We start from the raw sequence: 26,237 nt of genomic DNA, 5'->3' as shown, positions 1-26,237 counted from the left end.
TAAAGCTTGCTCACACGTGTAAGAAGTTGAAAACTGCAGAAAAATGTTCATTTCTTTCCTATGAATGGCAGGATACTCTTCTTTCACAGAAATCCAGAACTTGTCCAGGGGCAGGTCAGTAAATCTCATCTTGAGTGCACGATCAGAGTGTAGCTCTCAAAGTTCTTCCTCTTCTCTCAAAGTTAAGTTCTCAGGATGAGCAGAAGATTCAGAGAAAGGGTCCCTCACCCAGTCATACACTTGTGTTGAAAGGGAGGAAAATACTGTTCAATTTTGTTCTGCAGTTCTTCCAGGTGGTTTTCAATAAGACTCGAGACTTTCTGATATCCTTCCCCACTCTCAAGCCCAAACAGCAGTGGAAACATATAAAGATTTCTTTTTGCAACCTGAGTTTTCCAAGGATTCCGTTTCTTTTTAAACCTAAGAATCTTGTCACTTGAAGTCAAATACTTTCTCCAGGATCTTGCAGAGACTTGTTCAACTGGTTCATATGATGAAAAATATCAGTTAAGTAGACTAGTATCTGCAGTCATTCTTCATCTTCAAAGCACCCAGCAAAATCTGGCCTCCAAGACAGACCTTTTGTTTCCAGATATGAAGACAAAACAATAAATATATCTTGACCTTTGCTTATTTCAGGCAGCTTTTTGCAACAGCAAAAGTTTCCTTGAATTTCACCATCATTTACAAATCTTGCAACTGCTACAACATGACATTTATTGGTGAAATCTATTGACTCATCAACCTGGACAGAGAAGCTGTTTTTTTCAGTTTATCATACAAATCTTCCTCACATCATGTGGCATGTTATCAGTACATCGACTTATCGTACTGTTTGAGAGTGAAACCTTTTCAGTTTCTCGTACCGCATCTTGTCCTAACATTTTACCCACTTTAATTTTACATGCTGGCGTTATTAGGTTTTCATCAACGATGTGACTTTTCCTTTTATGGGTAATAAGTTCTGCTATTAAATAACTTGCTTCCTGAATCCTTTTACTATCTGTGACTTCCTTAACAAAAGCATTACTCTGTTTTGAGATTCCAATAGCTGTTTAAAATAATCAGCACCTTTGTATGTCATATGGCTGTGATTTGTGGGGAAGTGTCCTTTCAGTTTTGCTGGAGCCATTGCTACATTTGCCACAATGGAATAGGACATCTTGGTTCACCAGTCCATGTGAAACTCATTGATAAATAGCTTTCATCGTAAAGAGAGATTTTTTGTGTCCATTGTTGTGCTAGTGCAGTGAAATGACTCAGAAGATTGTAATTCTTCATCATTAACCTTATCAGAAATGTCCATAGCCCTAGGTCTAGAATCCTCCTCTTCCATTTCACACCGCCTCTTCAAAAATCACCACATTGGACTATCAAATGAGGCTGTTGACCACAGGGCTTAATAAAATATCATATATAACCATATAACATATAATATAACCATATAACCATATAACAATCACAGCACGGAAACAGGCCATTCCGGCCCTCCTAGTCCGTGCCGAACTCTTAATCTCACCTAGTCCCACCTACCCGCACTCAGCCCATAACCCTCCACTCCTTTCCTATCCATATACCTATCCAATTTTACCTTAAATGACACAACTGATCTGGCCTCTACTACTTCTACAGGAAGCTCATTCCACACAGCTATCACTCTCTGAGTAAAGAAATACCCCCTCGTGTTTCCCTTAAACTTTTGCCCCCTAACTCTCAAATCATGTCCTCTCGTTTGAATCTCCCCTACTCTCAATGGAAACAGCCTATTCACGTCAACTCTATCTATCCCTCTCAACATTTTAAATACCTCGATCAAATCCCCCCTCAACCTTCTACGCTCCAATGAATAGAGACCTAACTTGTTCAACCTTTCTCTGTAACTTAAGTGCTGAAACCCTGGTAACATCCTAGTAAATCGTCTCTGCACTCTCTCTAATTTATTGATATCTTTCCTATAATTATAATTCGGTGACCAGAACTGTACACAATATTCCAAATTTGGCCTTACCAATGCCTTGTACAATTTTAACATTACATCCCAACTTCTGTACTCAATGCTCTGATTTATAAAGGCCAGCGTTCCAAAAGCCTTCTTCACCACCCTATCTACATGAGACTCCACCTTCAGGGAACTATGCACTGTTATTCCTAGATCTCTCTGTTCCCTGTGTAATTTACACTTCACGTTCCACATCAGCGTACCGCCCTCCCCTTCGTGCAATACAGCGCTCACCAATTATCTCACGTCAAAATCTGAGAATGGATTCAACCAAATAAACACGTTCATACAGCGCACGGCCGTACTGGGCTGAGAGACTTTGAGCGAGATCGTAAATGGGGCTGCTTGGTCACCAGCCACCACTGCGAGCACTAGCATCATGTTGCACTATGTTCAAAATACAATTTTTTTAAAATCACAATCTCTTGCCGAACCCCTAGTGACCTCTCACAGGCCCCTGGTTCAGAAACCCTGGGTTGAAGACTACCGAGACAGAATATAAGGTATTGCTTCTCCACCCTGAGGGTGACCTCATCATGGCACAAGAGGAGGCCATGGACCAACATGTCAGACAGGAATGAGGATAGGACTTAAAATGGTTGGCCAGCGGGAAATTATGACCTTGGCGGATGGAGCAGAGGTGCTTGACAAAGCAGTCGCCCCAGTTTGTATTGGGTCTCACCAATGTAGAGGAGACCGCATTGGGAACACTGGATACAGCAGACGACTGCAACAGATTCGCAGGTGAAATGCTGTCTCATCAGAAGGATGGTTTGAGGCCCTGAATGGAGGTGAGGGAGGAGATGAATGAGCAGGTGTAGCTTTTCGTTCGCTTACGCGGGTAAGTGCCAGGAGGGTGAGACGTGGGAAGAGACCAATGGACAAGGGAATCACCGAGGGAGCAATCCCTATGGGAAGCGGCGAGTATGCGAGGGCATTTAAAGGTGTGTTTGGTGGTAGGATCCTGTTCAAGATGGCGGAAGTTGGGGAGTAATGTGTTGGATGCAGAGGTAGGCGAGGACAAGAGGAACTCTATCCCTTTTAAGGTGGTGGGAAGATGAGGTGAGTGCGAATGTCTAGGGAATGGAGGAAATGCGGCTGAGGGCAGAATCAAGTCAAGTCACTTTTATTGTCATTTCGACCATGACTGCTGGTACAGTACATAGTAAAAATGAGACATTTTTTCAGGACCATGGTGTTACATGATACAATACAAAAACTAGACTGAACTACATAAAAAAACAACACGGAAATAAAAACTACACTAGACCACAGACCTTCTGCATAAAGTGCACAAAACAGTGCAGGCATTACAATAAATAATAAACAAGACAATAGGGCAGTAAGGTGTCAGCCCAGGCTCTGGGTATTGAGGAGTCTGATGGCTTGGGGGAAGAAACTGTTACATAGTCTGGTTGTGAGTGCCCGAATGCTTCGGTGCCTTTTCCCAGACGGCAGGAGGGAAACCCTGCCTCCTGCCAATCAATGGTGGAGGAAGGGAAACCCTATTTCTTGAAGAAGAAGGACATCTCTGAGGTGAAGGAACTGAGAAAAGAGGATAGCACTTTTTACAGGAGGCACGGTGGATAGAGGTATAGTCATGGCAATTTAGAGCTTATTAGCCTCCACTTTAAATAAACCCAATGACTTGGCCTCTATAGTGGTGTATGACAATGAATTCCACAGATTCACCACCATCTAGCTAAAGAAATTCATCCTCATCTCTATTAGAAAGAAACATTCTTCAACTCTGAGGCGAAGCCCTCTGGTCTAGACTCTCCCACTATAGGAAACATCCTCTCCACATCCACTCTATCTGTGTCCTCTGGTTCTAAACTCCCCTCCATGGGAAACATCCTCTTCACATCCACACTATCTGTGTCCTCTGGTCCTAGATTCCCCTCCATGGGAAACATCCTCTCCACATCCACTCTATCTGTGCCCTCTGGTCCTAGACTCTCCACTATAGGAAACATCCTCTCCACATCCACTCTATCTGTGTCCTCTGGTCCTAGACTCCCCCACTACAGGAAACATCCTCTCCACATCCACTCTATCTGTGTCCTCTGGTCTAGACTCTCCACTATAGGAAACATCCTCTCCACATCCACTCTATCTGTGTCCTCTGGTTCTAAACTCCCCTCCATGGGAAACATCCTCTTCACATCCACACTATCTGTGTCCTCTGGTCCTAGATTCCCCTCCATGGGAAACATCCTCTCCACATCCACTCTATCTGTGTCCTCTGGTCCTAGACTCCCCCACTACAGGAAACATCCTCTCCACATCCACTCTATGTGTGCCCTTTGGTCCTAGACTCCCCCACTACAGGAAACATCCTCTCCACATCCACTCTATCTGTGTCCTCTGGTCCTAGACTCCCCCACTACAGGAAACATCCTCTCCACATCCACTCTATCTGTGCCCTCTGGTCCTATTCTCCCCCACTATAGGAAACATCCTCTCCACATCCACTCCATCTGTGTCCTCTAGTCCTAGACTCTCCCACTATAGGAAACATCCTCTCCACATCCACTCTATGTGTGTCTTCTGGTCCTAGACTCTCCCACTATAGGAAACATCCTCTCCACATCCACTCTATGTGTGTCTTCTGGTCCTAGACTCCCTCACTATAGGATATACCCTCTCCACATGCACTCTACCTAGGTCTTTCAATATTCAATAAGTTACAATGAGATCCTCCCTCATTCTTCTGAACTCCAATGAGTACAGCCCAGCCATCAAATACTCCTCGTGCATTAACCCCTTTGTTCCCGGAATCATTGTAGTGAACCTCCTTTCATCCCAATGTTAACTGCTGGGTTTTGGCTCACAGGAACTGGAAGTTTCTGTTCAAACACTGAAGTCCCTCCACTCCATTCCTCCTTAGGACCATCTGTGATCTAGATTTTGCTCACCTGTTCTAATATTTCCTTTGGATTGCAGTAGTATTTTTTCAGTGTTAAACCTCCGATATGGCATTGGAAATATCTTAAACATGAGAAAATCTGCAGATGCTGGAAATCCAGAGCAGCACCCACAAAATGCTGGAGAAACTCAGCAGGTCAGTCAGTGAGGAGTGGGTACGTTCTCCCCATTACTGTGTACCGGTCAGTATAACGGGATTACAGTGTCAGCGACCCGGGTTCAATTCCCGTCACTGTCTGTGAGGAGTGGGTACGTTCTCCCCATTACTGTGTACCGGTCAGTATAACGGGATTACAGTGTCAGTGACCCGGGTTCAATTCCCGTCACTGTCTGTGGGGAGTGCGTACGTTCTCCCCATTACTGTGTACCGGTCAGTATAACGGGATTACAGTGTCAGTGACCCGGGTTCAATACCCGTCACTGTCTGTAAGGAGTGTGTATGTTCTCCCCATTACTGCGTACTGGTCAGTATAACGGGATTACAGTGTCAGTGACCCGGGTTCAATTCCTGTCACTGTCTGTGAGGATTGCGTACGTTCTCCCCATTACTGTGTACCGGTCAGTATAACGGGATTCCAGTGTCAGTGACCCGGGTTCAATTCCCGTCACTGTCTGTGAGGAGTGTGTACGTTCTCCCCATTACTGTGTAGCGGTCAGTATAACGGGAATACAGTGTCAGTGACCCGGGTTCAATTCCCGTCACTGTCTGTGAGGAGTGCGTACGTTCTCCCCATTACTGCGTACCGGTCAGTATAACGGGATTACAGTGTCAGTGACCCGGGTTCAATTCCCGTCACTGTCTGTGAGGATTGCGTACGTTCTCCCCATTACTGTGTACCGGTCAGTATAACGGGATTACAGTGTCAGTGACCCGGGTTCAATTCCCGTCACTGTCTGTGAGGAGTGCGTACGTTCTCCCCATTACTGTGTACCGGTCAGTATAACGGTATTACAGTGTCAGTGACCCGGGTTCAATTCCCGTCACTGTCTGTGAGGAGTGTGTACGTTCTCCCCATTACTGTGTACCGGTCAGTATAACGGGATTACAGTGTCAGTGACCCGGGTTCAATTCCCGTAACTGTCTGTGAGGAGTGCGTACGTATTCCCCATTACTGTGTACCGGTCAGTATAACGGGATTACAGTGTCAGTGACCCGGGTCCCATTCCCGTAACTGTCTGTGAGGAGTGTGTACGTTCTCCCCATTACTGTGTACCGGTCAGTATAACGGGATTACAGTGTCAGTGACCCGGGTTCAATTCCCGTCACTGTCTGTGAGGAGTGTGTACGTTCTCCCCATTACTGTGTACCGGTCAGTATAACGGGATTACAGTGTCAGTGACCCGGGTTCAATTCCCGTCACTGTCTGTGAGGATTGCGTACGTTCTCCCCATTACTGTGTACCGGTCAGTATAACGGGATTACAGTGTCAGTGACCCGGGTTCAATTCCCGTCACTGTCTGTGAGGAGTGTGTACGTTCTCCCCATTACTGTGTACCGGTCAGTATAACGGGATTACAGTGTCAGTGACCCGGGTTCAATTCCCGTAACTGTCTGTGAGGAGTGCGTACGTATTCCCCATTACTGTGTACCGGTCAGTATAACGGGATTACAGTGTCAGTGACCCGGGTCCCATTCCCGTAACTGTCTGTGAGGAGTGTGTACGTTCTCCCCATTACTGTGTACCGGTCAGTATAACGGGATTACAGTGTCAGTGACCCGGGTTCAATTCCCGTCACTGTCTGTGAGGAGTGCGTACGTTCTCCCCATTACTGTGTACCGGTCAGTATAACGGGATTACAGTGTCAGTGACCCGGGTTCAATTCCCGTCACTGTCTGTGAGGAGTGCGTACGTTCTCCCCATTACTGTGTACCGGTCAGTATAACGGGATTACAGTGTCAGTGACCCGGGTTCAATTCCCGTCACTGTCTGTGAGGAGTGTGTACGTTCTCCCCATTACTGTGTACCGGTCAGTTTGTTGTCTTTTACACACTGGATTTTTGTCGTGTGCAGTTTTTTTTCCTTTCTATTTGCTATGAATGCCCAGGAGTAAACAGGGACGTATATGTTCTTTGATAATAAATTTACTTCAAACTTTAAACTTTGATATACTGATTTTTTTTTCAACAGATTGTCCACCCTGCATCCTGTCAGAGAAAACCTTTGGAATGTCATCTCCAAATGCAAGAAGTGGAAGATCCCTCCTGAGAAATTGGTGTCCAAAGCTACAGAGCAAAGTCTGGCTACAAAGGTAGGGGTTAATGTAACTTGAATTCCCACCAGATGTAGTTATGATACTGATGAAATGTAATCCATTTAGCATCACTGGTGGTGAGATGTATTGAGACATATTTTCAAACAGCAGTATTGACATCCCTTTGTAATCTAGCAGATCTCCTCTGGTCATTCCAATCTCAGACTCAGATTCAGATTTATGTATTTATCACTTGTACAATGAAGCATAAAGTGAAATGCATCAACAAGCAGAACACTGAGGAAGTGCTGGGGGCAGCTCATAAAGTTCACCACATACTCCAGCACCAATATAGCACGCCCACAATATTTGTCAAAACAACCCAGGACAACAAGCAGCAAAATATTCCCTCTCCTTTCCCTCCCTTCCCACCCACCCACACACAGACCACCAACCCCAGGACAGGCCTCCAGGTCTCAAGTCTTGAGGCTTTAGATTTCCAGACTTTCCATAAGACCAAAAGATATAGGAGCAGAAATAGGCCATTTGGCCCATTGAGTCTGTTCCACCTTTTCATCATGACTGATCCAATTTTCCCCTCAGCCCCAATCTCCTGCATCCTCCCCGTATCCCTTCATGCCCTGACCAGTCAAGAATCTATCAACCTCTGCCTTAAATATACGTACAGGCTTAGCCTCCACAGCTGCCTGTGGCAAAGAATTCCACAGATTCACCACTCTCTGGCTAAAGAAATTCCTCCACATTTACATTCTAAAAGGCTGAGGCTGTGTCCTCTGGTCTTAGACACTCCCACCATAGGAAACATCACATCATCTCTATTAAGGCCTTTCACTATTTGATAGATTTCAATGAGGTCACCCCTCCTTGTTCTGAATTAGTGAATATAGGCCCAGAGCCATCAAATGCTCCTCTTCTGACAAGCCATTCAATCCTGGAATAATTTTCATGAATCTCCTTTGAACCCTCTATAGTTTCAGCACATCCTTTCTAAGATAATGGGCCCAAAACTGCTCACAATACTCCACAAGTGAGGCCTCACCAGTGCTTTATAAAGTCTCAGTATTATATCCTTGCTTTTATATTCTAGTCCTCTTGAAATGAATACAAGCAGCACATTTGCCTTCCTCACCACAGACTCAACCTGGAAATTAACCTTCAGGGAATCCTGCACAAGGACTCCTAAGTCAGTTTGCACCTCAGTTCTTTGTATTTACTCTTCAGTTGAAAATAGTCAACCCTTTCATTTCTTCTACCAAAGGGCGTGACCATACACTTCCCGACACTGTATTTCATCTGCATATCTTTGGCCTTTCAAATTACTTTGGTGAATTCCTCTCTCATACCACTGTAATTTCCTTTACTCCACTGAAATACTGCTACATCAGACTTTACTTTCTCCCTATCAAATTTCAAATGGAACTCAGTCATGTTGTGATTGTTGCCTCCTAAGGGTTCTTTTACCATAAGCTCCCTAGTCACCTCCGGTTCATTGCATAACACCCAATCCAGTACAGCCGATCCCCTAGTGGGCTCAATGACAAACTGTTCTAAAAAGCCACCTCGTAGGCATTCAACAAATTCACTCTCTTGAGATCCATTACCAACCTGATTTTGCCAATCGACCTGTATGTTGAAATTTCCCATGACTATCATAATATTGCCCTTTTGCTATGCCTTTTCTACATCCTGTTGTAATCTGTGGTCCACATCCCAGCTACTGTTGGGAGGCCTGAATGTAACTGTTATCAGAGTCCTTTTGTCCTTATAGTTTCTTAACTCAACCCACAAAGATTCAACATCTTCTGATCCTATGTGACATCTTTCTACAGATATGATTCCATTCTTTACCAGTAGGGCCACACCTCCCCCTCTGCCTCCCTTCCCATCCCTCCGATGCAACGTGTACCCTGGGACATTCAGCTCCCAACTACAACCATCCTTCAGCCAAGATTCAGTGATGGCCACAACATCATACCTGACAATATCATCCACCTTATTTCTTATTCTCTGTGCATTAAGATATAACCCTTTGATTACTGTATTTGCTACCTTTTTTGATTCTGCATCCCTAATGCACTGATACTCACCCTGCTGGCTGCAATTTTGTCCTGTCATCTGCCTGCCCTTCCTGACAGTCTGACTGCACGCTATCTTGCTTTTTTACTATCCATCCTATCCTGAGTCCCTTCACTCTGGTTCCCACCCCTTTGCCAAATTAGCTTAAACTCTCACCAACAGCTCTACCAAACCTGCCCGTGAGAATACTGATTCCCCTCAGGTTCAGGTGCAACCCATCACTTTCGTACAGGTCATACCCCCCCCCAGAAGAGATCACAATGATCCAGGAACCTGAAGCCCTGCCCCCTGCACCAGCTTCTCAGCCACGCATTTATCTGCCAACTCATCCTGTTTCTACCCTCACTGGCCCATGGCATAGGCAACAATCCAGAGATTACTACCTGGAAAGTCCTGCTTCTCAGCCTTCTACCTAGCTCTCTAAGTAAGTACCAAGGCATCCGGCTGTTACAAGGGAGCGTTGAGAGCGGACCCAAGTGCAGGACACAGACACACAGGTGGTATAAATAGAACAGTGTTTATTGATAGTTACTAGGAAGGCCAGAGAGCGACGACAAAAATGCCAACATTGGATAACAAACCGATAATACCTGGACTAGAACTTGGACTCGGACTTGACTTGGACTTGGATCTTGATTGGGACTCAGCCTAGAATTGGAACACAAGCCTGGAACTGGAACACGGAGCCTGGACTTGGACACGGATGACGAGCCTGGACTTGGACACGGATGACGAGCCTGGACTTGGACACAGATGACGAGCCTGGACTTGGACACAGATGACGAGCCTGGACTTGGACACGGATGACGAGCCTGGACTTGGACACGGATGACGAGCCTGGACTTGGACACGGATGACGAGCCTGGACTTGGACACAGATGACGAGCCTGGACTTGGACACGGATGACGAGCCTGGACTTGGACACGGATGACGAGCCTGGACTTGGACACAGATGACGAGCCTGGACTTGGACACAGACCACGACCCTGGACTTGAAGGACTTGGACAACGAGGAGACAGAATACCCAACTCGGAGTAGTGGCAAATGGCCGGACCTACTCAGCTGGAAGGACTAGGACGACAGGCTCTTGACTCGACCCAGGAACAGCAGACGGCAGACTCCTGACTTGACCCAGGAACAGCAGACGACAGGCTCTCGACTCGACCCAGGAACAGCAGACGGCAGACTCCCGACTTGACCCAGGAACAGCAGACGACAGGCTCTCGACTCGACCCAGGAACAGCAGACGGCAGACTCCTGACTTGACCCAGGAACAGCCAACGACAGGCTCTTGACTCGACCCAGGAACAGCAGACGGCAGACTCCCGACTTGACCCAGGAACAGCAGACGGCAGACTCCCGACTTGACCCAGGAACAGCAGACGGCAGACTCCTGACTCGACCCAGGAACAGCAGACGACAGACTCTCGACTCAACCCAGGAACAGCAGACGACAGACTCCCGACTTGACCCAGGAACAGCAGACAGCAGACTCTTGACTCGACCCAGGAACAGCAGACGGCAGACTCCGGACTCGACCCAGGAACAGCAGACGGCAGACTCCCGACTCGACCCAGGAACAGCAGACGGCAGACTCTTGACTCGACCCAGGAACAGCAGACGGCAGACTCCCGACTTGACCCAGGAACAGCAGACGGCAGACTCCCGACTCGACCCAGGAACAGCAGACGACAGGCTCTCGACTCGACCCAGGAACAGCAGACGGCAGACTCCCGACTTGACCCAGGAACAGCAGACGACAGGCTCTCGACTCGACCCAGGAACAGCAGACGACAGGCTCTCGACTCGACCCAGGAACAGCAGACAGCAGACTCTCGACTCGACCCAGAAACAGCAGACGACAGACTCCCGACTTGACCCAGTCTCAGCCGGCCATGAAAACAACGGAATTCGTATCTTACTTGGAGTAACAGCAAAATGGCCGGCAACCCAGCTGGACACAAAAATGACTGAATTCACTAAACGGCCACGGCACTGAAGCAACTCGAGTCCACGATTCTCGGCGGCCCCGAGACAGGCATAGCTGCCTTGCTGAGATGACTGGCTTCTGGTGACGAACTTCTGATGTCAGTCCAGCAATGAGTAGCTGTAACCCGGAGCCTTTTATGCTGCCGGTTCGAAATGAAGATCAGGTGCCTTAATCAAGGTGCCCAACGGAACACAGGGAAAAGGAAATAACTGGAATATGGAGGCCATGGACCGGACCGTGAGACTGGCTGCTCTCCTTCCCCCTCTAAAATGCTGAGTATGCAATCAGAGACATCCCTGATCCTGGCACCTGGGAGGAACATACCATCCAGTTGTCCTATTCACTTCCACTGAATCTCCTGTCTGTCCCTCTGACTATTGAGTCCCTATCACTATCTCTCCCCTCTTTTCCCTCTTGCCCTTCTGCACCACGGACCCATGGTCAGTGCCTGTAACCTGGCCTCTGTGGCATTCCCCTGTGGCATCCCCCACAAACTTAGGGGTGACTACTTCTCTGTAATCCAGATGGATTTTTTCCTCACTCTCCCGTACAAGCCGAAGGTCATCCAGCTGCTGCTCCAGATCCCCAACACGGTCTTCACGGAGCTGCAGATGGATGTTCTTCAGCAGATGTAGTTCCCTGGGAGACTCTGGGTGTCTCAGGAATCCAACATCCAGCAATTAGTGGAGAGACATTTGCGATTTTCCAGTCTTCCAGAATCCAGTGATTCTTGAAAGATCATGACTAATGCCTCTACAATCACCTCAGCCACCTCTTTCAGAACTCTAGGGTGTGCACCATCTGGCCGGTGACTTATCCATCTTTAGACCTTTCCGTTTCCCCAAGAACCTTCTCTGTAGTTATGGTAACTTCACGCACTTCATGCTCCCTGATACTTGCAACTTCCACCATACTGCTAGTGTCTTCCACCGTGAAAATACTTATGCAGTTCATCTGCCATTTTGTTATCCCCCATTGCTACTTCTCCAGCATCGTTTTCCAGCAGTTCAATGTCCACTCTCACCTCTCCTTTACACTTTATGTATCTGAAGAAACTTTTGGTATCCTCTTTAACGCTGTCGGCTAGCTTACTTTCATATTCTATCCTTACATTCTTAATGACTTTTTAGTTGTCTTCTGTTGGTATTTGAAGGCTTCCCAATCCTCTCACTTCCCACTAATATTTGCTCTATTATATGTCCTCTCTTTGGCTTTTATGTTGGCTTTGACTTCTCTTGTTATCCATGGTTGTGTCATCTTTAGAATACTTCTTCCTTTTTGAGATGTATATATCCTGTGCCTTCTGAATTCCTTCCTGAAATTCCAGCCATTGCTGCTCTGATAGTGTTCTATTCCAATCAATTCTGGCCAACTCCTCTCTCAGGCCTCTGTAATTCCCCTTACTCCGCTGTAATACTGATACATCTGACTTTAGCTTCTCCTCAAATTTCAGGGTGAATTCAATCATATTATGATCACTTACTCCTAAGGGTTCTCTTACCTTAAGCCCTCTAATCAATTCTGGTTCATTGCACAACACCCAATCCAGAATAGCTGATCCTCTGGTGAGTTCAATCATGAGCTGCTCTAAAAAATCATCTTGTAGACAGTCTAGAAATTCCTCTTCCCATAAACGAGCACCAACCTGGTTTTCGAATCTACCTGCGTATTGAAGACTTGCAGTCGACCTTGGCCTATGACATTCAGCATCAACACCCAAACCAGCTGTGCCTTCAATTTCTAGCATGACAACCTCAACATTAGTGCCTCCTTATGTCTCTTTGTGCCTCCTGCTCACATAAATATGCTCTGACCTGTTATAGCCCAACAACACATGTACACGGAAACATCCAGTGAAATGCATTGTGTAACAACCAACACAGTCCAAGGATGTGCTGAGGGCCGCCCGCAAGTGTCACCACACTTTCCAGCATCAACATACTGTATCTCCACCAACAATGTTCATCAGAGTAAAACAAGCAACGACAACAGCAAAACAAACGCATTCCAAACATAACACCCACTCACACATTCACACAGGCCTCCCCTGGACTTCCTCCCTCCCTCCCACCCACCCACTGACACAGGCCTCCAGCCCCAGGAGAGGCCACCCCTGAACCTCCTCCCTTCTGCTCACTCACCCACTTACACATACAGGTCTCCTGCCCCAGGACAGGCCACCTCCAGACCTCCTCATTCCCTCCTTCCCTCCCTCCCAGCCACTCAGACACACAGGCCTCCAACCCAAGGTGAGGCCACCTCGAGGGCTCCAGTCTTTGGCCTCAGACTCTCAGACATATTTTCAAATAAATCCTGCGTTTGTCATATTCCCAAGACTCCTGAGATCCGGCTGCTAATAATGCATCAACATTGTAGCTGTGTATTTCCAGCAGAGGGGAAGGAGCTGTTTCAAACTGTTTCTCATGTGGTCGTTCGCCTGGGCATAATTACAACGGAATTTTAATTTAAATTCAGACTTGTGTTTTGTGTATAAAAATAAACCAAGCATATTTAAAAAGCCTCTGTGTGCAGAACATAGAACATACACACAGTACAGGCCCTTCGGCCCTTGGTGATGTTCTGACTCTTTGACCTACTCTAAGATCAATCTAACTTTTCCCTCCCTCATAGGCCGCCATTTTTCTATCATCCATGTGCCTGTTTAAGAGTCTCTTAAAATGTCTCTGCCACCACCCCAAACAGGGCATACCACGCACCCACCAGTTACCACTGACATCCCCTTGTACTTTTCTCCAAAATTATGCCCCCTTATATTAGCTATTTCCACCCTGGGAAAAAGTCTCTGGCTGTCCACTCAACCTTTGCCTCTTTTCATGTTAAAAGTGGAACTCCTTAAGCAATACCTGAGTGTTATTTATGGTCAGTCCGGAGTGAAAAATGAATATACATAGTAGTGAGAGATGAATGGATTTGTAACATGACAAGGAAGTTTGGTGTGTTGTGTTGGGAACTCTTAAAAGAGCTCTTAAAGCGTCTGTACCTCCCTCTGCAATTGGATCCTCAACTTCCTAACGGGAAGACCACAGTCTGTGCGGATTGGTGATAACATCTCCTCCTCGCTGATGATCAACACTGGTGCACCTCAGGGATGAGTGCTTAGCCCACTGCTCTACCCTGCCTATACCCGTAACTGTGTGGCTAGGCATAGCTCAAATACCATCTATTAATTTGCTGATACAACCATTGTTGGTAGAATCTCAGGTGGTGACGAGAGGGTGTACATGAGTGAGTTATGCCAACTAGTGGAATGGTGCCACAGCAACAACCTGGCACTCAACGTCAGTAAGACGAAAGAGCTGATTGTGGACTTCAGGAAGGGTAAGATGAAGGAATATCCACCAATCCTCATAGAGGGATCAGAAGTGGAGAGAGTGAACAGCTTCAAGTTCCTCGGGGTCAAGATCTCTGAGGATCTAACTTGGTCCCAACATATTAATGTAGTTATAAAGAAGGCAAGACAGCAGCTATACTTTATTAGGAGTTTGAAGAGATTTGGCATGTCAACAAATACACTCAAAAACTTCCATAGTTGTACCGCGGAGGACATTATGACAGGCTGCATAACTGTCTGGTATGGGGGGGCTACTGCACAGGACCGAAAAAAGCTGCAGAAGGTTGTAAGTCTAGTCAGCTCCATCTTGGGCAGTAGCCTACAAAGTACCCTGGACATCTTTGGGGAGCGGTGTCTCAGAAAGGCAGTGTCCATTATTAAGGACCTCCAGCACCCAGGGCAGCCCTTTTCTCACTGTTACCATCAGGTAGGAGGTACAGAAACCTGAAGACACACACTCAGCAATTCAGGAACAGCTTCTTCCCCTCTGCCATCCGATTCCTAAATGGACATTGAAACTTTGGACACTATCTCACTTTTTTTAATATACAGTATTTCTGTTTTTGCATGTTTTTTATCTGTTCAATATATGTAATTGATTTACTTATTTATTTATTATTATTATTTTCTCTTTCTCTGTCTGCTAGGTTACGTATTGAATTGAACTGCTATTGCTAAGTTAACAAATTTCACGTCACATGCTGGTGATAATAAACCTGATTCTGATTCTGATCCTTGCTCTGGTATATCGGCTGTTTATGTACTGTGTGATCAGTCACAGGGCACGTTCACATCTTATGTGACAGCCTCATTGTTACGATTTCAGCAACCACACATTTCTTACTGCCTCATGGGACCTTTATTTCTTGATTGGCTACCCATTTTAAGCTAGCCAGCAATGATTAAAAGTTCAAAGTGAATTTACTATCAAAGTATGTATGTATTGTCCTACACCACCCTGAGGTTCATTTTCTTGCAGGCATTTACAGGAAAATAGAAATACAATAGAACTTTACAAAGGACCCCACGTAAACAAAGACTAACAACCAACCAACACACACAAAAATGACATATGGTGCAAAAAATATATAATTGAGAAAATGAGTTATAAAGAGTCCTTGAAAGTGAGACCATCGGTTGTGGAATCAGTTCATTGTTGTGGTGAGTGAAGCAATCCACGTCGGTTCAGGAGCCTGCTGGCTGTGGGATGATAACCATTCCTGAACCCGGTGGTGTGGGTCCTGAGGCTCCTGTACCTCCTTCCTGATGGTTGAGAGGTAATAACTGTTCCTGAACCCGGTGGTGTGGGTCCTGAGGCTCCTGTACCTCCTTCCTGATGGTTGAGAGGTAATAACTGTTCCTGAACCCGGTGGTGTGGGTCCTGAGGCTCCTGTACCTCCTTCCTGATGGCTGAGGGGTAATAACTGTCCCTGAACCTGGTGGTGTGGGTCCTGAGGCTCCTGTACCTCCTTCCTGATGGCTGAGGGGTAATAACTGTCCCTGAACCTGGTGGTGTGGGTCCTGAGGCTCCTGTACCTCCTGCCCAATGGCAGCAGTGAGAAGAGAGCGTGGCCTGGTGGTGTGGGTCCTGAGGCTCCTGTACCTCCTGCCCAATGGCAGCAGTGAGAAGAGAGCGTGGCCTGGATGTTGGATGTTGCTTTCTTGTGGCAGCACTCCTTGCACGGGATGCTACATTTCAGCAGTGGAGCAAGTGAAATCCTAAGCTAATAAGACAAAGGAGCAGAACTAGGCCATTTCATCATGGCTGACCCATTTTTCCTCTCAGCCCCAGTCTCCTGCCCCCCCCCCCATGACCCTTCATGCCCTGACCAATCAAGAATCTATCAACCTTTACCTTAAATATACATTAAAACCTGGCCTCCACAGCTGCCTATGTCAACAACTTCCACCGATTCACCACACCCTGGCTAAAGAAATTCTTCCTCACCTCCATTCTAAATGGACACCCCTCTATTTTGAGGCTGTGTCCTCTGGTCTTATTCCCTCGATGCACCATCAATAACTCTCGGAGACGGGAGGTGAACGATAGGCTTTTATTAGCAGCAAATGAGACCACAACATCCTGGAGACTGAGGGAGGAGCAGTGCCTCCAATCGCCTTTATACAGGGGTCTGTGGGAGGAGCCACAGGAGCAGTCATCAGAGGGGTGTGTCCAGACAGGTATACACATAGTTTACCACACTCTCCCAACATAGGAAACATCCTCTCCACATCCACTCAATTTAGGCCTTTCACCATTCGATAGGTTTCAATTAGGTCCCCCTCATTCTTCTGAATTCCAGTGAATGCAGGTCAAGAGCCATCAAACGCTCTTCATATGACAAGCCACTCAATCCTGGAATCATTTTTGTAACCTCCTTCGAACCATCTCCAGTTTCAGAACATCCTTTCTAAGATAAGGGGCCCAAAACCGCTCACAATACCCCAAGTGAGGCTTTATAAAGTCTCAACATTATATCCTTGCTTTTATATTCTAATCCTCTTGAAATGAATGTGAACGCTGCATTTGCCTTCCTCACCACAGACTCAACCTGCAAATTAATCTTAGGAAATCTTGCACAAGGACTACCAAGTCCCCGAGCGCCTCAGAGTTTTAAATTTTCTCCCCATTTAGAAAATAATCAACCCTTTCATTTCTTCTACTGAAGTGCCTGACCAGACACTGCATTCCATTTAACTCACACAATATGTTGGAGGAATTCAGCAGACCAGCTACCATCTACGGAAAAGAACTGTCAACATTTTGGTATCCTCTTCAATATTATTGGCTAGCTTACTTTCATGTCCCATATTTACCTTTTTTAGTTGTCTTCTGTTGGTATTTACAAGTTTCCCAGTCCTCTAACTTCCCACTAATTTTTGCTCTATTATATGCCCCCTCTTTGGCTTTTATGTTGGCTTTGACTTCTCTTGTTAGCCATGGCTGTGTCATCTTGCCTTTAGAATACATCATCCTCTTTGGGATGTATACATCCTGTGCCTTCTGAATTGCTTCCAGAAATTCCAGCCATTGCTGCTCTGCCGTCATCCCTGCCGGTGTTCTTTTCCAATCAATTCTGGCCAACTCCTCTTACGCCTCTCTAATTCCCTTTACTCCACTGCAATACTGTTGACCTTAGCTTCTCCTTCTGAAATTTCAGGGTGAATTTGATCATATTATGATCATTTCCCCTAAGGGTTCTTTACCTTAAGCTTTCTAAACAATTCTGTTTGGTTGCACAACACCCAATCCAGAATAGCTGATCCTCTAGAGGGCTCAACCATGAACTGCTCTGAAAACCATCCCTTAGGCATTCTAGAAACTCCCCCTCATGGAATCCAGCACCAATCTACCTGCGTACTGAAGTCCCCCATGACTTTTGTAACATTGGCCTTTCCACATGCATTTTCTATCTCCCGTTGTAATTTGTAGACCTCTTCTTTACTACTATTTGGGTGTCTGTATTCAACTCCCATCTGGGTCTTTTATACCCTTGCAGTTCCTTAGCTCTGTCCACAGTGATTCAACATCTTCTGACCCTATGGAACCTCATTTTAAAGATTTGATTTCATTTTTTACCAAGAGCTACGTCATCCCATTTGCCTTCCTGCCTGTCCTTTCGATACAATGTGTATCCTTGGACATTAAACTCCGGGCTATAATCTTCTTTCAGCCATGATTCTGTGATGCCTACAATGTCATACACAGGAATTTGTAACTGTGCTACAAGTTCATCTACCTTATTCCATAAACCGTGCACATTCCAATATACCACCTTCAATCATGTATTCACCCTTTTCCATTTTGTCCTCCTTTTTATGTTGCAACTCGTGCTGAGAGAGCCCCTCCAGAGGCCGAGGGTCGAGCCTCATGTCCTGTTGTTTTCCAGAGTGTTGTTTACTATCAACTCGGATCTGTGCCTCACAATGAGTTTATTCTTACAGCTTCATGCCGGGTGAGAACTGTCACAGTGTGTATTCATGTGGTGAACTAGATATACCTGTCTGACTGCTCCTGTGGCTCCTCCCACAGACCCCTGTATAAAGGCGACTGTGGTCTGCTGCTCTCCCTCATTTTCCCCAGGATGTAGTGTTGTTTGTTCTTCCAGTCAATAAAAGCCGATATCTCACTTCCTAAGTCTCAGCGTGAGTTATTGATGGTGCATCAATTTTATTGACTGGAAGTTACGACATGGAAACCGTTTTACGCCCAGAACGCTTAGATTTGGACCCCCAAGACCCTGAAGCAGCTCTTGCCTTTGAACACTGGCTTGTGTGCTTCCAATCGTACTTGGAGGAGGTTCGTGCCACCGACTCAGCTGTTCGGCTCAGACTTCTCCTCTCGAGGGTCGCCCCAAAAGTTTATTCATTCATCAGGGACCTCTCCACCTACGTGGGAGCGCTTGCCGCCCTCAAAAGACAGTACCTGCGGCCGGTAAACGCAGTTTATGCCCGGCACCGCTTGGCAACACGAAAACAGCGGCCTACGGAGTCGACTGCTGAATTTCTCCGAGCTCTACAGGCACTCGTGCGGACTTGTGACTGCCAAGCACTCACAGCGGAACAGCATACGGAACTCTTGGTCCGAGACGCTTTTGTGACTGGAGTCAGGTCAGTGTATTTGCGCCAGCGGCTGCTGGAAAAAGCTGATCTTACCTTACGCTCAGCGATAGAGACGGCCGATATGTTGGAGGCTGCGCAGCTGTACGCCGAAGCGGTCCAGCCGCGCGATTCCCCGGTTCCGAGCGAATTCGCCAACGCCGCTGCCAGTTGCGGTATCTCGAACCCCTCGAATTCGCCAGGTATAAAACTCTGTTACTTTTGTGGGCTTCAGAAACATTCCAGAAACAGCTGTCCGGCTCGCGAAGCGACTTGTTCCAGCTGCGGGAAGAAGGGCCATTTCGCCAAGGTCTGTAAATCTAAACCGCGCCCGGGGTCGAGCAGCGCTGCGTCTGAGACCTGGGAGCCGCCATTTTGCATGCCCGGATGTGGACAACCATCTTTGCCGGCGTCACCATGCCACACCCAGACTCCTCACGACGCTCATGTACCGGGCATCTCGTACGCGTCTATTCCAGGGACCTCGCTCACACGCGAGGGATCCCTGACACCTCCAGTTGGGACAGAACCAACCCACTCTCCGCCTCCGGTGCAAACACCACCTCCGGCACCTGTGCCATCACCACCTCCGGCTCCTGTGCAATTGCAGCCGGAGCTACGTAGATCGCAGCTGAAGGCCGCGCGGGCCTCGGCAGAGAGGGGAAAAGTGGTAGACTTGACCAGGGGGCGGGCCTTGTCTGCGTAATGGGGGACCCATTGGGCGTAATAGGAAAAAAAACCCAGGCACCGCCGGAGGACCTTGAGAGTGGTGGGAAGAGGGAGTTCTAACAGGGGGCGCATACGGTCGGGGTCAGGGCCAATGACCCCGTTCTCCACGACATACCCAAGGATAGCGAGTCGTGTGGTTCTGAACACACACTTGTCCTTGTTATAAGTGAGGTTCAAAGCATCGGCCACTTGGAAAAATCGTTGGAGGTTGGCGTCATGATCCGACCAGTCGTGACCACAGATGGTGATGTTATCTAGATAGGGAAATGTGGCCTTCAGTTTGTACTGGTCCACCATCCAGTCCATCTCCCTCTGGAAGACTGAGACCCCATTTGTGACACCAAATGGGACGCGCAGAAAGTGATAGAGCCTGCCACCTGCCTCGAAGGCGGTGTAGGGGCGGTCCTCCGGGCGGATGGGGAGCTGGTGATAAGCGGATTTCAGATCAATTGTCGAGTACACCTTGTACTGAGCTATCTGGTTGACCATATCCGCGATGCGAGCTAGGGGGTACGCGTCAAGCTGCGTGAATCTATTGATGGTCTGGCTATAGTCCACAACCATCCTATTTTTCTGCCCAGTCCGAACAACAACCACCTGGGACCACCATGGGCTTGTGCTCGGCTCAATGATCCCCTCCCCGAGCAGCCGCTGCACCTCTGAATGAATAAAGGCCCTGTCCCCCGCGCTGTACCTCCTGCTTTTAGTTGCCACAGGTTTACAGTCGGGGGTCAGGTTAGTGAACAGCGATGGGGGAGGGATCTTGAGGGTGGAGAGGCTGCAAGTAGTGTCAGCAGCACAGCTATCGGCATGGTGCTGGGCGGGATGTGTGGTTCGGTGTGTATGTGCGTGTGGTAACGGAGTATATGGCGAAGTCCCACCAAACTGAGGATTCCTGACAGTGAGTGGTGGGAGGGGCCCGTCATATGCCATAGTCACACTTTCGAGATGGCTCTGGAAGTCCAGCCCCAATAGCACAGGTGCGCACAGCCGAGGCATGACCAGGAACGCAAAGTTCCGATATTCTGTGCCCTGCACCACCAATGTCGCTACACAACCCACCCGGATGTCTGTGGAATGCGACCCAGAAGCCAAGGTGATCTTCTGACGTGCCGGCCGTGTCACGAGTCCACAGCGTTTCACTGTGGCCGGGTCAATAAAACTCTCAGTGCTGCCCGTGTCAAACAGGCAGCTAGTCCTGTGCCCCTCCACCAGGATGTCCATCATCGACCTTGCGAGCTGGTGCGGAGCGCTTTGATCGAGGGTCACGGTAGCCAGCGTTGAACGGGGCGAGTCGGGGGCGGGGCCTGGTGAATTGATGCACCATCAATAACTCACGCTGAGACTTAGGAAGTGAGATATCGGTTTTTATTGACTGGAAGAACAAACAACACTACATCCTGGGGAAAATGAGGGAGAGCAGCAGACCACAGTCGCCTTTATACAGGGGTCTGTGGGAGGAGCCACAGGAGCAGTCAGCAGGGTCTGTGGGAGGAGCCACAGGAGCAGTCAGACAGGTATATCTAGTTCACCACAATTCATCCCACAGAATTTAATTTATCAGTGTAAAACAGGGTGCAAGAAATCTAAAATGTTCACAGTAATAGAGTTCAATACTTGATCTTACAGTAACTGGGGAATTTGATAGAGGAGAGAGAGTGTCGTCTGTTTTTACAGACAGACGAGAGAGAGGGCCGTCTGTTTTTACAGACAGAGAGAGAGTCGTCTGTTTTTACAGACAGAGAGAGAGGCTCGTCTGTTTTTACAGACAGGGGAGAGAGCGTCGTCTGTTTTTACAGACAGAGAGAGAGAGGGTCGTCTGTTTTTACAGACAAACAGAGAGAGGGTCGTCTGTTTTTACCGACAGAGAGAGAGTCGTCTGTTTTTACCGACAGAGAGAGAGGGTCGTCTGTTTTTACAGACAGAGAGAGTCGTCTGTTTTTACAGACAGAGAGAGAGGGTCGTCTGTTTTTACAGACAGAGAGAGGGAGGGTCATCTGTTTTTACAGAGAGAGAGAGAGAGAGGGTCGTCTGTTTTTACAGACAAACAGAGAGAGGGTCGTCTGTTTTTACCGACAGAGAGAGAGTCGTCTGTTTTTACAGACAGGGGAGAGAGGGTCGTCTGTTTTTACAGACAGAGAGAGGCTCGTCTGTTTTTACAGACAGGGAGAGAGGGCCGTCTGTTTTTACAAACAGAGAGAGAGTCGTCTGTTTTTACAGACAGAGAGAGAGGCTCGTCTGTTTTTACAGACAGGGGAGAGAGGGTCGTCTGTTTTTACAGACTGAGAGAGAGGCTCGTCTGTTTTTACAGACAGGGGAGAGAGCGTCGTCTGTTTTTACAGACAGAGAGAGAGAGGGTCGTCTGTTTTTACAGACAAACAGAGAGAGGGTCGTCTGTTTTTACCGACAGAGAGAGAGTCGTCTGTTTTTACCGACAGAGAGAGAGGGTCGTCTGTTTTTACAGACAGAGAGAGTCGTCTGTTTTTACAGACAGAGAGAGAGGGTCGTCTGTTTTTACAGACAGAGAGAGGGAGGGTCATCTGTTTTTACAGAGAGAGAGAGAGAGAGAGTCGTCTGTTTTTACCAACAGGGGAGTGAGAGTCGTCTGTTTTTACCAGCAGGGGAGAGAGGGTCGTCTGTTTTTACCGACAGAGAGAGAGGGTCGTCTGTTTTTACCAACAGGGGAGAGAGGGTCGTCTGTTTTTACAGACGGGGAGAGGGTCATCTGTTTTTACAGACAGAGAGAGAGTCGTCTGTTTTTACAGACAGAGAGAGAGGGTCATCTGTTTTTACCAACAGGGGAGAGAGGGTCGTCTGTTTTTACAGACGGGGAGAGGGTCATCTATTTTTACAGACAGAGAGAGAGTCGTCTGTTTTTACCAACAGGGGAGAGAGAGTCGTCTGTTTTTACCAACAGGGGAGAGAGGGTCGTCTGTTTTTACCGACAGAGAGAGAGGGTCGTCTGTTTTTACAGACGGGGAGAGGGTCATCTGTTTTTACAGACAAAGAGAGAGTCGTCTGTTTTTACAGACAGAGAGAGAGGGTCGTCTGTTTTTACCAACAGGGGAGAGAGGGTCGTCAGTTTTTACCGACAGAGAGAGAGGGTCGTCTGTTTTTACAGATGGGGAGAGGGTCATCTGTTTTTACAGACAGAGAGTTGTCTGTTTTTACAGACAGAGAGAGAGGGTTGTCTGTTTTTACAGACAGAGAGAGAGGGTTGTCTGTTTTTACAGACAGAGGAAGGCTTCCAATCACAGCATTCAAGACGAGTGTGAGAAGGTGTGGGCATAGAAGCAACACAATAAAAAATCCAATCCCCACCAGATGCAGTGTTAGCCATACTCAGGGTCCAAAGCATCCATCAACAACTTCAACCTTCCATTAAGGTGAACAGGCATTGAGTCACAAATGCCCCACTAGGTCCAAGTGTAGCACCAAACTTTGCATAACAGTTAGTGTAGGAGTTCAGAGTTCACTTCCTGCTTCTGTCTGTGAGGTGTCAGTACATTCTCCCTGACAACGTGTAGATTTCCTCTGAGTGTTTCAGTTTCCTCCCATATTCCAAAGATGTATGGGTTAGGGTTAGGGTCTGTGGCCATGCTACATTGGTGCCGGAAGCATGGAGATACCTGACGGATGCCTCCAGCACATCCTCAGACTGTGTTGGTCACGGACACAAAAGATGCCCTTCATTGTATGCTTCGATGTGCACGTGCCAAATAAAGCAAATCTTTAAATCATTAAAGTCGTGAAAATCCTGTATCCCACCATGAACACCCAGCAGGAGCTCATTCCACCACGGCAGACATGGTACCTCGCCTGGTACATTATCTGATCTGTTGTGGATGAGATTGGCCCCAAGAGGCAGATGTGGAGCCATTAGCCCAGCCCCTGAAGGACAGCATAGTCCCAACATTGGAGCATGCATTACCAAGTCCAGTGCACTGGTACACAAACGCAAACGCCACCGTGGATGGGAGGATCGTCCTGCATCACAAGTTGCACCTCCCCATCAAAGGTGATATGATCATATCTAATTCATCTTTAGAAATTCTAATTTAGGCCATCTTAGAATCTCTTACTAAATACAAGCTACAGAGAATGTGAGCATGTATCTCTTCATAACATCCAAATTCTGCCCTCTCCACCCCCACTGCCCTGCACTTTCCAAATAATGCGGAATCATATCCAATCAGCCATTGGTAGCTGAGATTCAGATTATTTATCACGTGTACATCAAAACATAAACATTGCAACAAACACAAAATACTGGAGGAACTCAGCAGGTTAGGCAGCATCTATGGAAGTAAAGAAATGGTCAACATTTCAGGCTGAGACCCTTCATCAGGACTGGAAAGCAAGGGGGAAAATGGCAGAATAAAAAGCTGGGGGAGGGGAAGGCAGATGGGTGAAACCAGGAGTGGTAGGAATTTGATAGGAGAGGAGTGCGGTCCACGGGAGAAAGGGGAGGAGGAGAGGACCCAAGGGGAGGTGATAGGCAAGTGAGAAGAGGTAAGGGGCTAGAGTGGAGAATGGAAGAGAGGGGGAGGAATAATTTTTTTTACCAGAAGGAGAAATCGATATTCATGCCATCAGGTTGAAAGCTACCTACACAAACTATAAGGTGTCACTCCTCTACCCTTGAGGATGTCCTCATTGTGGCACAAGAGGAGTACATGGACCGACATGTTGGAATGGGAATGGGAATTAAAATGTTGGGCCTCTGAGAAATTCCACATTTTGCAGATGGAGCAGAGGTGCTTGACGAGGTGACCATTTCCATTTACACTCAGTTCACCTCCCGTACCGTATCAGGACCCTTCATCTGAGCCTGAAACGTTGACTGTTTATTCATTTCCATAGATGCTGCCTGACCTGCTGAGTTCCTCCAGCATTTTGCAGGTGTTGCTCTGGATCCCCAGCATCTGCAGAATCTCTCTTGTGTCTCAGTTTGAAGTCTTGAACAAGGGGAAGTAGTTCTCAGCGAGCGGCCATTTGCAGCTGGAATTTCTTCTCAAAGAGGTTGGTGTAGCTCTAGAATTCTCTGCCCTGGAAGGTCTTAGAGATGAGGTCACTAGAATTATTTAAAGCGGAATTAGATAAAACTTTGAATGATGAGAGTATTCAGGGCTGCAGAGAGCTGTCAGAAAGGAGAAGCTGATCATATTAAATGGCAGAAATGGCTTGAAGGGCCAGGTGGTCTACTTTCTGCTTCCACCTTCATGTGTTCTTGCGTCCATTGAAGTATAATTTTCTACCTTGCATTATTTATCCTTTGCTTGCTTGTGAATGCTGCTATTGAATTTGTTTCCACCAGCCTTTGGGCTACGAATTCCACATCACAATTTACAGTTTTTCAAAACAATTGTCTCTTTTCATTTTGGCTTGTTTCACTGGTAACCTTCGGTCTGGAGTCACTAGTTATCCTTATTTACTGAATCTTAGCCTTTCGGGAGTTTGGGCTCTCAAATGTGTGTTACGTGTACTACTATGCTTTATAGTCATCTCATTTCTATATACATTATATGGTTATATACCTTATGTACATGTATATAGTTAAGTGACTAGAAACTTGACTAACTTTCATGCATTTATTTGAAATTTCATTTCTTCTTGCCTGTGAGTGCGGTTCAGAGCATTGCTGCCACCATCATGGTGTGTGAGGTGTGCACGCTTAAATTCAGCCTGTGATTCCTGAGTTTATCCCTGTTCATTGCTTTTAAACGTGTGGTCTTTCAGCCCTTTGCTCCTCCTCTTCCACACTGAGGATGGGAGGATTATGGCTAGACTCTCCACAGCTTCTGTCTTCCTGCTGAGGATAATCTAGGGCCATCTCAAATGGGTGACTTCTCTAATTTGAGGATTGACAGCCTTTTAATTAAATCCACCTTATCTATTTTTATACTTTCCAATATCACTATTGCCTTACCACTTCCTGACAGCATTTGTCAAGCTCCCTACCTTCACAAGAACACCTTATGTCTCAAAGGTAGACTGAAGAATGTATATTTATACATTACATTAATAGAAATTTTTTAATTGTGATAAAGGTCACGTTTTGCCATGGCCATCAACCAGTACTCAGTATAAAGGCATATTTAAAAATAACACAAGCAAAACCATTTTGCTTTTGAAGATCATCCAGAATTCCTGCAACCGCAAGTTTTAAAAAAGGGCTAACTTGACTATAATTTGTAAATGACATGGTTTGATTTTTATTCTGACTAGATCTTTCTCATCAAAGTCAGTGACACTTGTGAGGATGTGAATCCGGTCTTCTTGTTCATCATCCTTTTTGAGTTTCGAGGCAATAGGGATAATTTTATGATGGTGTGAAATGAATTGACG

General features: G+C 46.9%; 1 protein-coding gene across 3 annotated transcripts in view; it reads left to right on the top strand.

Annotated features, from left to right (window-relative positions):
• Positions 1 to 26,237, top strand: part of zbtb7c (zinc finger and BTB domain containing 7C) — a 320,643-nt gene that overhangs the window by 190,887 nt on the left and 103,519 nt on the right. For 2 of the 3 annotated variants that reach the window (XM_073064055.1, XM_073064054.1), the window contains exon 2: positions 7,057 to 7,177. The gene's annotated coding sequence lies outside the window, so the exon portion shown is untranslated. Of the gene's footprint in view, positions 1 to 7,056; positions 7,178 to 24,752; positions 24,912 to 26,237 lie in introns of all 3 variants that reach the window. The other variant, XM_073064056.1, reaches the window with a different exon arrangement.

The sequence above is a fragment of the Hemitrygon akajei genome, chromosome 13 (genome assembly GCF_048418815.1).
Source record: "Hemitrygon akajei chromosome 13, sHemAka1.3, whole genome shotgun sequence".
In the NCBI taxonomy this organism is placed as follows: domain Eukaryota; kingdom Metazoa; phylum Chordata; class Chondrichthyes; order Myliobatiformes; family Dasyatidae; genus Hemitrygon; species Hemitrygon akajei.
The sequence above is the reverse complement of the archived record's forward strand: the minus strand, read 5'-3'. Positions and strand labels throughout refer to the sequence as shown.